The sequence below is a fragment of the Pteropus alecto genome, unplaced genomic scaffold, assembly GCF_000325575.1.
Source record: "Pteropus alecto unplaced genomic scaffold, ASM32557v1 scaffold185, whole genome shotgun sequence".
NCBI lineage: Eukaryota > Metazoa > Chordata > Mammalia > Chiroptera > Pteropodidae > Pteropus > Pteropus alecto.
The window spans coordinates 639,318-653,102 of record NW_006438088.1 but is presented as its reverse complement, the minus strand read 5'-3'; the positions used below and the strand labels follow the sequence as shown (position 1 = coordinate 653,102).

At 43.5% G+C, this 13,785-nt stretch overlaps 1 protein-coding gene and 1 non-coding gene across 3 annotated transcripts in view; both read left to right on the top strand.

Moving 5' to 3' along the window:
* Positions 1-13,785, top strand: part of UST (uronyl 2-sulfotransferase) — a 257,699-nt gene that overhangs the window by 177,620 nt on the left and 66,294 nt on the right. The gene's annotated exons all lie outside the window — the stretch shown is intronic.
* On the top strand, positions 10,585-10,713 carry LOC112482616. Its single transcript, XR_003047369.1, has one exon. It is a non-coding gene; the product is annotated as a small nucleolar RNA SNORA11 (small nucleolar RNA).

Here is a 13,785-nt window from a genome sequence, read left to right as displayed (position 1 = left end):
CTCCTGGGGGCAGAGGTAGCTGCCTCCTTTTTTTTTTTTTTTTTGGTTTCAGAGTCACAAGGTAAGGCAGATCTGAGCCCAGGCACACTTGGATACATCCCAGCACACGAGGCTCTTCTCCAGCTGGAGTCCAGGCTTCTTTATTTCCAGGGCTGAGAAATACCTGGCACACAGAGAGGGGCTGATGGGAGAATGAATGACTGCTCATGAAAAGCAACTGTCGTGATTTATGAGCACGGGAGAGCGTCGCATCCCTGCCGAAGCCACGCCCTTTTCCAGTCCCTGAGTTTCCCCGGAGGTGGATTTCTTGGGCTGCCGTTTCCACTCTGTCAGTTACACGTGGGTGATTGGGGCTTGCCGTTCACCTAAAACCCCCACCTCAGGAGGTTTCATGGTGAACTACTCGGCAGAGATACCATCGGGCACTGTCAGACTTTAAAGATTGTCACGTTGGGCTCCTTACCCCAACTTATTGCCACTTCATTAGATGATCTCCATTTGAAGAGCGGGAAGAGAGAGGAGAAAATTTTTGCAGGGAGAAAAAGGATCCTGCGATACTGTTTATTGGGCCTGGCTATAAAGCATGGAAAGGAACGGATGTTTAAAAGAAAAGATATGTAATTTACAGCTTCTTAGCTCCTAAAGAATTCAGTGAATCATGTTGGCCTAGTTGGGTTCTGGAGAAGCCTGCAAATTGTCCAGCGTCAGGAAAGATTTTCAGGAAGCTATGCACTTCCATCTGCTTCGAGGTTTTAGACTTTGAACGTTCCTTAGCTGTGGAAGTGTATATATGAAATACCAGTTTCTGGAAATTTCCACCCTGTTCTGACAGGCGGAGGCTGTCCTGTGAATGAAACCTTGGGCTTTGCTTCTGTCCCTAAGGCATCATTTTTCCTTAAAAAAAGGGAAACAAGAAAGTTGGATAATCTGCTTTTTAAGTATTTCAGTAAATATCTATGTTTTCTGAATCTTCGAAGGTAAAAAAGTCATGTTCTTTGTCTCCAGCTAGTTCAAATTCGGCTTCTGATTGCAGGCTGAGACAGTGGCCTAGGACAGGGTATGCTTCACCGTCGCCCTAGCTGGGTGGCTTGGGCAGTGATAAAGCCTCTGCAAACCGAGCTCTTCTCATCTGCTTAATGGGACCATATTACCCACCTTGCCTCTATTAGGCCTGTCAGGAGAATAAATTGAACACTCAACACAGAATTGCTTTAAAAGCTAAAACTCTCTTAAACATGTTCTGGCATGATGCTTTCAAACCTAGCTCTGTGGCTCCACGTGGCCTAAAGGGACCATTTTTTCCTATGGAGGTGGGGAGGGCTTCTCTGTTTTGGGGACTCAGCAGGGGCTGCTTCTCTCATGTGGCTCAGGCCACACAGGGCCATGCCCTGAACCTTCAGGTCCACCTCTGCTGAGATCTCAGTGGCCCCACTCGACCCCATCCTCTGGGAATTTGTTTCTAAGGAAACTGCTTCTCTTTGTGTTCCCAACAGCTGGAGATGAGTTTTGATCCCAGCCTGCTGGCATGCATTTGCCCTGAGTTTATTTATTTGGAAACCTAAGCTGGTGTAGGCACGGGGTTGTAAAGCTGCAGAAGCAGCACAGTCTCACCCCGCCGCCCCCAAGGATGACGAGGAAAGGTGAGCCAGACCCGAAATGCTCTGACATGTTCATGTGAACCGTGCAGAGGACAAAGGCATCCCCATTTGAAAGAAATGTCTCTGAAATCCATTTGTCCTGAGGTGTGTTGAAAGCAGGATCACAGGTGCTTATGGAACCAAAGACCACTTCTAGTGTTTAGCAATACCTTCAAGTCTCCTGGGAGTTTCCCCAGAGAAGGTGATGGGCGTCCCAGGAAGAGAGGTGGGAGGGGTCTAAGAAAAAAACAAAGGGGTTTTGGAGAAGAGGAGGGGCCATGAAAGTGGCAAGCTTGGAGGCTGGTGAGGAGAGAACAGAATGCTACCAGCCATCACCTGGGAGGCCACCAAATGACCACAGCCGTGCGTGGCATGTCATGGGTTAGTGTGCTTTCCCCCGTGTTTGCTCATTCGTCCTGACAGCATGCCCTGGCGTGGGTATCAGAGCTGATTGCTTTTTGGAGGCTGGAGGGGAGGACGTTTGGGTGTTTGACAAAACCCACGTCCTGCGGTTGTAGGACTGACATCCTGTTTTCTTGCTGGTCATCCGCTGAGCACCGTTGCCATTTTCTAGAACCATCTACATTCCTTAAAATGGGTACCTCTTCCTCTATCTTCAAAGCAACCAGTTGTGGGTTGAGTCCCTGTCACGTTTCCAATCTTTCCTCCTTCTTCTTCTATCCCATTTCTCTAACCCAGTTGAGAAAGTTTTTTTTACTTTTAATAATTTCCAGATAATTCAGAATAACTTCCCCAATTCAAAGACTGTAACCTTAAACAGACTTGCAGAATCCCTTTTGCCACACAAAGTACCATATTTACACATCCCAGGGATCAGGGAATGGACATCTTTGGGGTCCATTATCTGCCTACCACGGTGTCACCAAAGACTTCTTCCTCGGTAGGCACTGAGAGGTCTGTGCAGGGGAATGTGAGCATAAAAGGCATTTTGAACTTGGCCTGTCCCACGCACAGAGGGAGAGCCCACATCTGCTTTCCACCATGTCATGTTGCCATGCAGTGACGTCAGAGTATGGCTTTTCTGCCCCTGGCCTACAAAACTAAGTGGCCAGTCATACATTTGTTTCTTCTCCTTCTACTAGTGACTCATTCACTCATCCATCCTTTCATTCGCCATTCATTCATTAAATAAATATTGATTTAATGCTTTCTGTGTGACAGGCACTATAGGAGGAACTAGATATAAAATGTTGAGCTCTCTCCTCATAGAGCTCAGAGTCCTACAGGGGAGATAATCCCCAAACCACACAAATGCATACAAAATAGCAACCGTATCACATCCTACAATGCAGAGAGATGTGGCGCTGTCCAGGCTTAGAAAGGGGTAGTTGGCAAGTCTGGAGGTCAGAGAAATGATGGATGAACTAAGATCTGAAGAAAAAGAAGAGAAGGAAGCACATCTAGAGATAGGGAACAACATGTGCAAAGATCCTGTGGCAGGAAGGAGCACAGCGAGCACGGGGAAGAGCCAGGGAGCCTGGAGCAGGGTGAGCCGAGGGAGAGAGGAAGACACCGAGTCCAGTGCGAGCAGGCCAGAGTCGGCCCCGCAGAGGCTCCAGGCCGTTAAGAGGAGGCACTAAAGGATTTAAAGCAAGAGCAGCATGTTTACGTGGATCCTGAAACTTTTACGTTTTGAAAAAATTTTTTACTTTAGGTACAACATACAGAGTAGAGAAAGGCTCTTGGATATATACAAATAGTCCAGTTAATCCAAGGCTACCGCAGTGATCCAAGAGCAAGATAAATCAGGGAGCCAGTTTTCATGGGCAGAGACCATGTTCCAGGAGCAGCTCCAGGTAGGAGCCGGGGTGGTGGCGGGGGAGCATTTACTAACAAGTGTAAGACACCTCACCATCCTCACTGTTGCTCACTGCCTGGCTGGCAACAGAACATCCAAACTTAAAAAGCTTAACAGCAACAGGGAGAGGGATAATGGCTCCATGTAGCAGCACAGGAATTGTCATTGGCTGGGACATATTTGAGTAGCACAAGAATGATGCAGATACTTACGACACAAGAATTCAGGTGAAGAAAGAAATCAGTGAGAGTCGGGGTCATTTGGGGGAGGCTTCCTAGATGAGGTGGGAGCTCAGTCTTTGGGCGAATGCAGATGAAGGCAGGGATACGTGTCCGGAGGACCATAGGAGTGGAGTGTTTGTGAAAACGCCTGAGAGCCCGAGGCTTGCTCTGTGATGAACCAAGCAGCTTGTCAGGAACAAAGAGTTTAGGGAGGTGAGGAGCTTGGGCAGTGAAGCAATTCTCCAGATGCCCTGAGGAGGAAGGAGAAGCAGCGCTGCTCGGCGGAGCTGCCAAATCAGGTTTGCCTGACCCGCTTTCTCCACAGAAGGTCCCATCAGGGGCAGCAAACCCAAGGGCTGCCAGAGCACAGCCAGGTGCATCCCGCTGGCCACCTGTCAGCTGAACTCATGTGCTCTGGACTCCACCCTTCACTGTGAGTCAGCAGCCCTGGCTGCAGCTGCCTCCTCGCTGGGGCTCAGCCCTGCATCCCTGTTGGGACAGGTGGCCTGTATTTACCAAGGTGGTGGTTCTCAGCTTGGCAGTTCATGGAATCACCTGGGGTGGGGAGGGCTTTAATAAATACAAATGCCTTTGTCTCACATCCAAAGATTCTGGATTAACTGGTCAGGGATGCAGCCCGGGTTTTGAGAGTTTTTTTAAAAAGCCCCTAAAGTGATGCCAACATGTAGCTAAGGTTGAGAACTATCAAGGAGTAACAGCACATCCATTCTTGGCTGTATTAGCAGGAACTAAGAGACATCTCCTAGAAGCTTAGTTTCTGTATCCTCTGCCCATTTAGAAAATGCAGTATTTGCCTTTCCCTCAGAAAATTTTCTATTAGGCTTTTAAGAGGCATGTGCAAATAAATGCCATTAAAGAAGTCTGATGATATAGTGTAAGATATCTTGTATTTATGAATACTCTGTGCATGACTTAAGTCAGGCTTTCTTCTAAATTGAAGTGGGAAATATTTATTATACAGAAACGAAAGTATATATTATACTGTGTATTTAAGATCTCACTTTAGGAAGCCATGCTTTAGGCAATAAAACAGAGAGTGAGCACTTTAATAAATAAAATATTTTAGCATGAGGCCATATTTTTATTTGGTCAACGAGGTATTTGGAATCTGTTGCCATTTCTTCAAAGAGACATGTGTCACTCTTTAAATACAAGCCAGCTTATACAAATACATATAAATGCTAAATAAAAAGACGTGGGTGAATAGAACTACATTCTAAATTTCAGTCAGGAAATGTTCTTTAAAATAATGATTTTTAAATGCAGTCAGGGAGCTTGCTTTCAAAGAAGCTATGGGGTGAAGTCTTATATGAAATGAAAAACTAATGGCTCGATTTATATGTGTTATTTTTCAGAATCCGTATTTTTCAGAACCTGGCACACCTCTCGTTGTCCTCAATTTGCTTTGCCAAATTGTAATATTTTTTTTCCTCTGCCCAACTGTTTTACATACACAGCAAAAATTCCCCAAAGGCAGAATGACCTCCAAATGTGTTCTTAAAAATATTTTGCAAAGTCTGAAGACAGACAGGAAAAGTATAAAACATCTAAGAGATTTATCGGAATCTCAGCTTGAATTCTAATTGCGAGTACTTATGAAAATGTCAATATTAACATGAAATAGCCGGCAGTGTTTCTAATACATGTAAATCGAATTAGATGGTGTGTAATTGGAAAAATGCTTGCTTCACCCAGGCTCTCTCAAAACAAGTCAGGATCTGCTAGCTACAGCAGTCTTGCCCTGTCATGGCTGGAAACTGAAGGGCAAGACTGAGTACTTTATTTTCCAGTTTTACTGAGAATTGACACGCATCCCTGTAAGAGTAAACACTTTCGCCTACAAGAAGGACAGAAACTAAGACGAGGGAATGGCTGACCAGATGTCACCGTATCAAGGGCTTCTTTCCACAGTGTAAGGTGCAATGTAAATGTTAGCATGAGCAGGTTCTTAAAGGAGACAGCTAGGTGGAGCTGAGGGATGGGAAGCCAAAGGCACGGCCAGTGCCTTGGAGTCTCGGGGCCGTCCTCCATAGAAATGGCTGTTATACAGATGGCCGCTCTCCTGACATGCCTGACCTCAGGAAAGGTCAAACTCATGTCAGAATATTAAAACATTTAAATGCCTACAAAAGTTCTAGAATAGTGAAGCCTGCAAATTGGGATTAGGGTCCTGGCCCCTAATCAAGTAGTTTTGCAGAACACACCTAGCAAACCACGTTAGGTCCTTTTAATTGACTAATGAGTGTCACAGACAGCAGAGACATGATACCACTAAGTGTGGTTCTGCGGGAATTTAATAAGAAGTTTGATTTTTATCCCGTGTGACATTTTCATTGCTCTTCTAGGAAAGCAGCCAGGAAAGAATGGGACAGGTGGAAAGTGGCCTGTAGGCACAGATCACTTTTTCTCTAACCCTAACCCTGTATTCATGGTTGAATGAAAGAATGTTAACCAAAGCCTACTCAATGTCATGACAAATAAAACTTTTTAAAAATGGCTCTGCATTTCACATTGTAAAGAAGTTAAAACACAAAGGAATGGTATCAACATTCGGCTAAATGTTTCTATACTTGTTTCCTATCAAAGAGGGAGATTAGTCTGGTGTGACTTTTCTAGCACGATGGCTGCCCCTTTGCCACCCTGCAGAGACTTAAACACTCACTTCTAGTTTTTGAAATAAACTAACTTCTTAGATAAGACTTGTAGAAAGAATCAGCAGATATATAAAAGAAAGTTATCCAGTTCAATAAGAGACAGAGGAAGCCTTATTGACAATAAGTCTCAGGTATAATTATAGCATTCCATATCTTGCCACTAGAAAAAATTTATAAGGACCTGTGAAATTTTAAGGAAAGAGGCAATAAGATTAGCCTCGACCAACTTAGATTGGTGCTAATCTTTCTTTCTCCAGGTAATTATTACTGCTTGAGGATTATATTTATTTCCTAATTGCTAATATGTTGCTTCTTAAATCCTTCGAATTATTTCATGCTTGTATATGTCATATTTTTAACTAAAATGTAATCCCCTTGGATGATAGGACATGATCTCTTTCTAGAATCTTAGTGCTCTCCCAGCTCCCAGGGCGACACCCAGCCTAGCCCACCGGCGCAAAGTACACACAGCACCGGTGTTCTTTGCCTCTTTTCTGCACTTGCATCTTCAACTTTCCTGGATCTCTTTCTAGAATCTTAGTGCTCTCCCAGCTCCGAGGGCAACACCCAGCCTAGCCCACCGACGCCTCTTTTCTCCACTTGCATCTGCAACTTCCCTATATTTTGAATACCTACAATGTGCCAGGTACTATGATGGGGACAGCTGTGGCAAGGTGGGCATACGTCCCTACTTCCTGCCTCTCCCACACATGGAGGAATCCGTCTCCTTCTGTATTCCATTATTAGTGAGTGGTACCCCCATCTGGTCAGTCACCCAAACAAGAATTCTGGAGTCATCTCTGCCTTTCTCTCCCCAACCTCCCAGCTACATGCTATTAGCCAGTATCTTAGCCTGGAATCCTCAAATGCAGAGTCTGAGGCAAGGGCTTGGGTGAAGGGTGTTGTTAGACTTTGGACCATGATCCCAGGAATGGAGGAGTGGAGAGAGAAACAGGGAAGGGAAAGGAGGAAGGACAAGATAAGGGGGTGTCCTCATGTTGGTCACTCCTGGGAAACCAAGGTCCATGATCCCAGGAATGGAGGAGTGGAGAGAGAAACGGGGAAGGGAGGAAGGACAAGATAAGGGGGTGTCCTCATATTGGTCACTACTGGGAAACCAAGGGGTAAACCTAACAGGATTCTAAGGACAGCGTGGGATTCGCCCCAGAATTTTTCTGCCTGAGGAAAGGAAGAAGGGAGCATTTATTCACTCGTTTCATCCTCCGCTGTCAGGTTTACCCCATGAAGCCTTAACTCCCTCACATCCGGGCTGTGCACAAATGTGTGCCACATGGGTTCCTATGGGTGTTGCACTGGGAGCAGAAAGCAAGGGATCTGTCAAGCCTCCTAAGCCAGGCTGCTCTTGGGTTACTTCTGCGTGAATCTGGTGGCGGCAGCAATGGTTAGAATAAAAGGTGGCCAAGAGGACATGAGGCAGGGCACGGGAGCGTCCAGCTGGCAACGTGTTGGTTCTGCTCCACCACCTCCCACTTGCGACTTAGATATTATTGGTAACCCACCAACCCGCGACATTCTCAATAGCCTGTTTTACTGGATCTGTGAAAGAAAGACATCATGCTAGCAGTAAATTCAGTGCTGAGTTCCTTCTGGAGGTGGCTAGATTGGATGTTATCTTTTCTCTTTTCCTAAAGGGTGTGGTTTTCCCAGTAGTCAGTTCCTCAATGACCACATTTAATAAATTGTAATAAATGCAGAATAGATTTATTATTCCCAACTTTGCAATACAAAGGAAAGATGAAAAACAATTGGAGGCTGAAGGTTGAATTAGATACACATTGTGCTTTGCCTTTAATTATAAGCAAATGTAAAAATGAAGTGTTTCCAAGTCAAGAGCATCTTTGGCCCGGCCTGGCCCGTCTCCGACACCAAGAGCACATGTCTCCCCCCAATTCTGTTGCACAGCCATATTCGACTTCCTTTTGGCATCTGTAAAAGGACTGGCAAGGCCTTTGATGTGAACTTGCTCATAGCCTACTTCAGAAAGGGGAGGAACCTTTCACTAGGACCCTGTACGTTGAGAGTTTTCAATCCATTTATGTAAATATAAATATGGAAACAAAGAAGCCAAGATCCTTGAGAGGACTCTCGACTGTGGATACTTGGGTGGATGATGTTCCTCGCTGAAGTTTTGAATTTGAGAAGCACCGTGGGAGAATATCAAAGTGACACGCTCACTCTTAGCCCTGTGAGGTCTGCAAGCATGCTGGGTAACAGACTGTTATTTCTCTTTAACTTCCGGAAATTAAGTTGAAGCAAAGGAATAAACCTTCTCCTAAAGAATTCTTTTAACTTAATATATATCTGACACTTTAACTTTGTCATCTCCATGGTCCCCTCATTAAATTTAGACCATTAATATAAATTAGTGTATGCCTTTTACTTTTTTGAGCAAACCCCAGATATGAAAGCTTGAGTAATTCTTTCTTTATTTTGAATGGTGGGTTCTGTTTCTTGCCCTTCCTAGGTGGGATCTGCCTGCCTCACAATATTTGTTTTTCTCCATAAAAACTTTGACTCGATATCTTCATCCAGTACTTGTGTTCAGTCTTCCACGGGTATCCTATAAGAGTTTTGCACAGTTTCATGCATCTCGACTATCCTACTTTTTCTCAGCCTGATCGCTTATGTTATTTAAAACTTTTAAATGATATACATACATTACCACTATCCCATTATCCTGATTTTAAGAAAAAGAGGTTCTTTATCCATTCAGTCCAATCTGCACTAAAGCCTTTTTTATTTATTTTCCTTTAGAATGTCTCTGAGCTTCGCTCACCTTCTCTCCTTCGCTATTGCCAGCAACACCGTTTTTAACGTTTTTCAGCTCTCCTGACTAACTCCTCTAATCCCCACCGCCCTCCCTGTTTTTCACCTTGCATAGCACGGCCAGGTTAGTTTTCCAAAGCGGCACTTCACATCACGTCATTTCATTTCTTGCTCAGGAAGCTTGGGGACGCCCGCCTTCTGTAGTGAATTCTAAAGTCCTTTCTATCTTTTAAAATCTTATCTCCAGTCTCTCTCGATCCCAGCCTTTGGGGCGCTGTCCCTTTCCTAGAATATCCATTCCTCATGTCCTCTGTCTGCCCTGTCTCTTACTCTTCCACACTATGTTCCAGGTACTGTTAGTACCCGAATACTTCATCGGATCCTCACAATACAATCTTATATGATGATTATTATGATCTCATTTTAGAGATGAGAAGTCTGATGCTCACAGGGGTTAAGGCATTTGCCCAGAGTTAAGTTATATTCATTAAGTGATGGGACTAGGATTCAAACTCAGGCAGTCTGGCTTCAGAGGCCATGTTGCTAACCGCTATGCTGAACTAACTGCCTCTTTCTATCCTGTTTGTCTCTAATTGTTACCTTAGTCCTTCCTCAGCCTGACTGTCAGCTCCTAAAATCAGATATCATCTTCCCTGCTTTGTATACATCCCATTTATTGCTTTCCTGGAGTTCATCATGTAGGAAAGTCTTAATGGAATTTACTGCACGCAGGCAGGGAACTTACCTGTCTTATTCACCAGCATTTCTTCAGCACCTAAAACAAAAACAAACAAACAAACAAAACACCAGGGTCTGACGCATAATAAGTGCTCAAAGATTATTTGCTGAATAAATGGCTAAGGGAATGTTTGATTGATTCACAGTTTGACAAATACACAATCATGTCAGTGCATCCTTCTCAAGTTTTTCCATTTATATAAATTTGCGTATCCGTATTTTATGTGTAAGTCTCTCAAGTCTGTAGGCCACCCCTGATGATTAAGCTGGATATTTTCTAGACTATAAAATGGATGTTCAGTTGTCCTCAACTTAGGTGGTTATTGCCCACATAGACCTAAAGATTTCAGTGTTCAGAACTGATGAAATTAAATTGCGCCAATTTAGGTAAACTAACATTTTGTTATCAGAAGCAAAAAGGGATACTTCTGTTAGGTTAATCTTAAGAAACAGTACTTTTAAACTTGAGGTCCATAGCACTATTTATTTATTATAGCATTTATATTATAGGTAGAAAAAAAAAATGGTATCATTAGTCTGCAAATCTTCAAAATTTAATTTTTGCAAATGTTTCTTCTTCACGTAAAAGCTCTTCTAAATTGGAAGAAGGAATTGTTTGCTTCATACCCTACATCTGAAAACTATTTTGGTCTCTACTTTTCATTCAGTGTTGATTTTAGTGTTTTAGATAAAAGGTACCTCATTTGGGGGTGTGCTCAGAACAGGGTGCTTGAAGAATGGCGTCTTGGTTTATAACGCCTCCAACGGGAATTCAGGTTTACTCCTCACAGGTGGCAGGATACTGTTACCTTCCTGTGACATTATGCTCTATACATGGGGAAAAAAGAAAAGAAAAAGATGCCTCATTTAATTCTCTCTAAATGCTGTTAGCGGAGCTCAGGTTTCTGCAGAACACAATCTGTATTTAATTTATTTGCAAAGCCACATTCAGCATTGAGGTTTTAAAATTCAGTCAAAATAAATGATTTCACATTAAAGCCTGTATTTAACACTAAGTTTTCAAGGCGCTTCCAAAAATGTGCTGTTCTCCAAGATAGCCTTATTAGTCCCATTTTGCAAATGACAAAGTTGTGGCAAGAAGCAATTAAATATCTTTACCAAGATCTATTGGAACGGAGTCCTACTGAGTAAGCCTGTGACTTATGATCTAACCATCCTTGGTAAATTGGGAGAAAAAGCTACAAACCTAGCAGGAAAAAAAAAAAAAAATGATCAGCAAGGAGGAAGCCAAATATAAGCACAAGATTTGTTTTCAGGGCCCTTTTCACATGGAATTCCAGAAAGCTGAGGAAAAAAAGGGAAAAAAAAAAAGACCTCAACTAATCCTTGTATTTCAAGGGAGAAAAGAAACGTAGAAGTTACCTCATCTTAACCACACATCCAAGTAGTTAGGACAAATGTGAAGGTCACGTGGAGTTAGGCCTCGTGATGCTGTCGACTGCAAAAGCTCAGCCAAATCGGTGTTTATCAGAGAAAGTGAATTTAGGAAATAGAATATTGGAAACAAATTAATAAATTACAGGAAGGTCTTAAAAGGGTGTTCTTTAAGTTCTGAAACGAAATTATAAAGCCCAGAAATGATGGTCGTCTCCTAAAATTTTCCAATCTATTGCTCACCAGTCTATATGTACTGTGTCACCTACTCTTAATCACATGCCTGCCCGAAAAGAGGGGACACAATCAGCTCAACATGACCAAATCACCATGGGTAGTCCGCTGTCACCTCCACACACGTGTATATATATCTTCGCTCATGTATTCACAGTGATTAAAATTTAAAGCTTTTTTTTTAAAGCTAAATTCTTCCTCCTAGGTTCTTTAATTAAACAAAGCTGATAGACTTAGCATTTTGTGTCCAGCATCTTTTAATGAACCTACCCATCTGCAACTGGTTATGTACATCATATGCATAAATGTTTGGACTATTTATATTCTGATATGTTTGATTCATTCTTTCTTTCTTTCAACAAATACTCAACACCTACTCTGTAGCTAGCACTTTAACAGATACTGAGCGTTCAGTAATGAAAAACACCGATGTGGTTCCAGCCCTCATGGGGTATATAATCTGTCAAGGAAAACAGACGTTGAACAAGAAACTGGGAGAGGTGATCAGAATGTGGAAAGGTATGTACATAGGTCAAGAGTCCCAGGTACCACAAGAATCTCATATGGACGGAGTTTAGAAAGCAGAATACAGGGGCATGATATGAAGATGGAAGGGTGGGAAGGGGCTAGATCATCAAAGATCTAAGTATGTGAGGCTTTATTCTGAAGACGATAAAAAGTGATAGATTCAACTGTGGTCAGGAAGGGGATGGGAGGATGACATGACAGGATCTGCATGTGAAATCTTGCACAAGGAGAAAATACTTGGATTAAATCAAGGTAAATTAATTTGGTTTGGAATATGGTTGTCATGGGGAAGAGCCATGGCTGGAGCAATTTGATGGATCGTACCACTGAGGGTGGGGAATGAAGAGACGGAGAGGCAGCAAAAATGAGTTCCTGCTTTGGATATGCTGAGTTTCAGATGCCCGAAGTACATGTAAATGGAGACATCCAGCAGCCAGAAGAGAGGACTGGGTGGGATATATGGAATTGGAAATTATCAGTATCCAGAGAGGGCAAAATATATATTCCACGAGGGGTGAGAGCATGTATGGAAGGATGGTGCCCTAGGGTTCTAACTCCAGGTGGTTATCTATGAGCATCAGTGGATAGGTAAAGAGGTCATGTCCTTGAGGCTTCCTGGAGGAAGTGACACCTTAGTTGAGTCTTGCAAGATAAATAGAGAGTAGCCAGGCAGAAAGAGTATGCAACTTGAAACAACTTAATGCACAGGAAGAACTAAAGGAAGTGACGGAAGGATGGTGCCCTAGGGTTCTAACTCCAGGTGGTTATCTATGAGCATCAGTGGATAGGTAAAGAGGTCATGTCCTTGAGGCTTCCTGGAGGAAGTGACACCTTAGTTGAGTCTTGCAGGATAAATAGAGGGTAGCCAGGCAGAAAGAGTATGCAACTTGAAACAACTTAATGCACAGGAAGAACTAAGGGAAGTTGCTGGGGTATAAAGTATGAGGCAGGAAGTAGCAAGTGCTAAAACCTAAGAATGGACAGTTAGGCGGGCCTGCATCGTGTACCCATTCCTTAGTTAATGCCATCTGTTTAAAAATACAGCAATACCCACAGGCCTGGTGTTCTCTGAAAGACAGACAGGGGATGCTTCCCTGGTCTCTAACCTGAAGGCGTAGACCTGCACAGTGACCATGCTGCCCCACACTCCCTACCTCCTCCCAGCCACCACTCAGTCCACTCTACTTTGCCATTTTATCTCAGCCCCTTTTCATTTCCAAAGCCACTCTTCGAAGGAGACTTCTGCCAGTTCCCAAGATGCATTTCCTTCCCTCGTCCGCATTGTCCTCTGTGTCATGTAATTCGCTGGTAATTCACTGGCCCATGGGGCAGCAGCTCAGAGCCCGGCACTTGTTCCCACCCACATTCCAACGGCCCTTTACCACTGATGAGTGAGCCGAGCAAGGATCTTTATAGCCTCCCCTGCTCCTTCTGGTGGCCCTTCCTGGAAATGTGGGAACCTCCTCAGTCCTCCATCAGCCAATGAAAATGAGATAATAGATGTTCGAAGCCTTGGAAAAGACAAGAAACATGTAATCTATAGTGTTGTTATCACCTGAGGCCTCTAGACCTCTGAAGAAGCTATTTCTGGCTTTGTGGGAACTTCATGAAGGAGGAATCCATTTCACTAAGTGCCCCCATATAAAAACCTGGGTTAAAAAGTTTAAAAGGTTCAAAAGGAATTATGGTGGTTAAGGAGGGAAGAACAGAAAATGAAATATTTCAGTCAGAAATTTCAAGGCCTGGACATG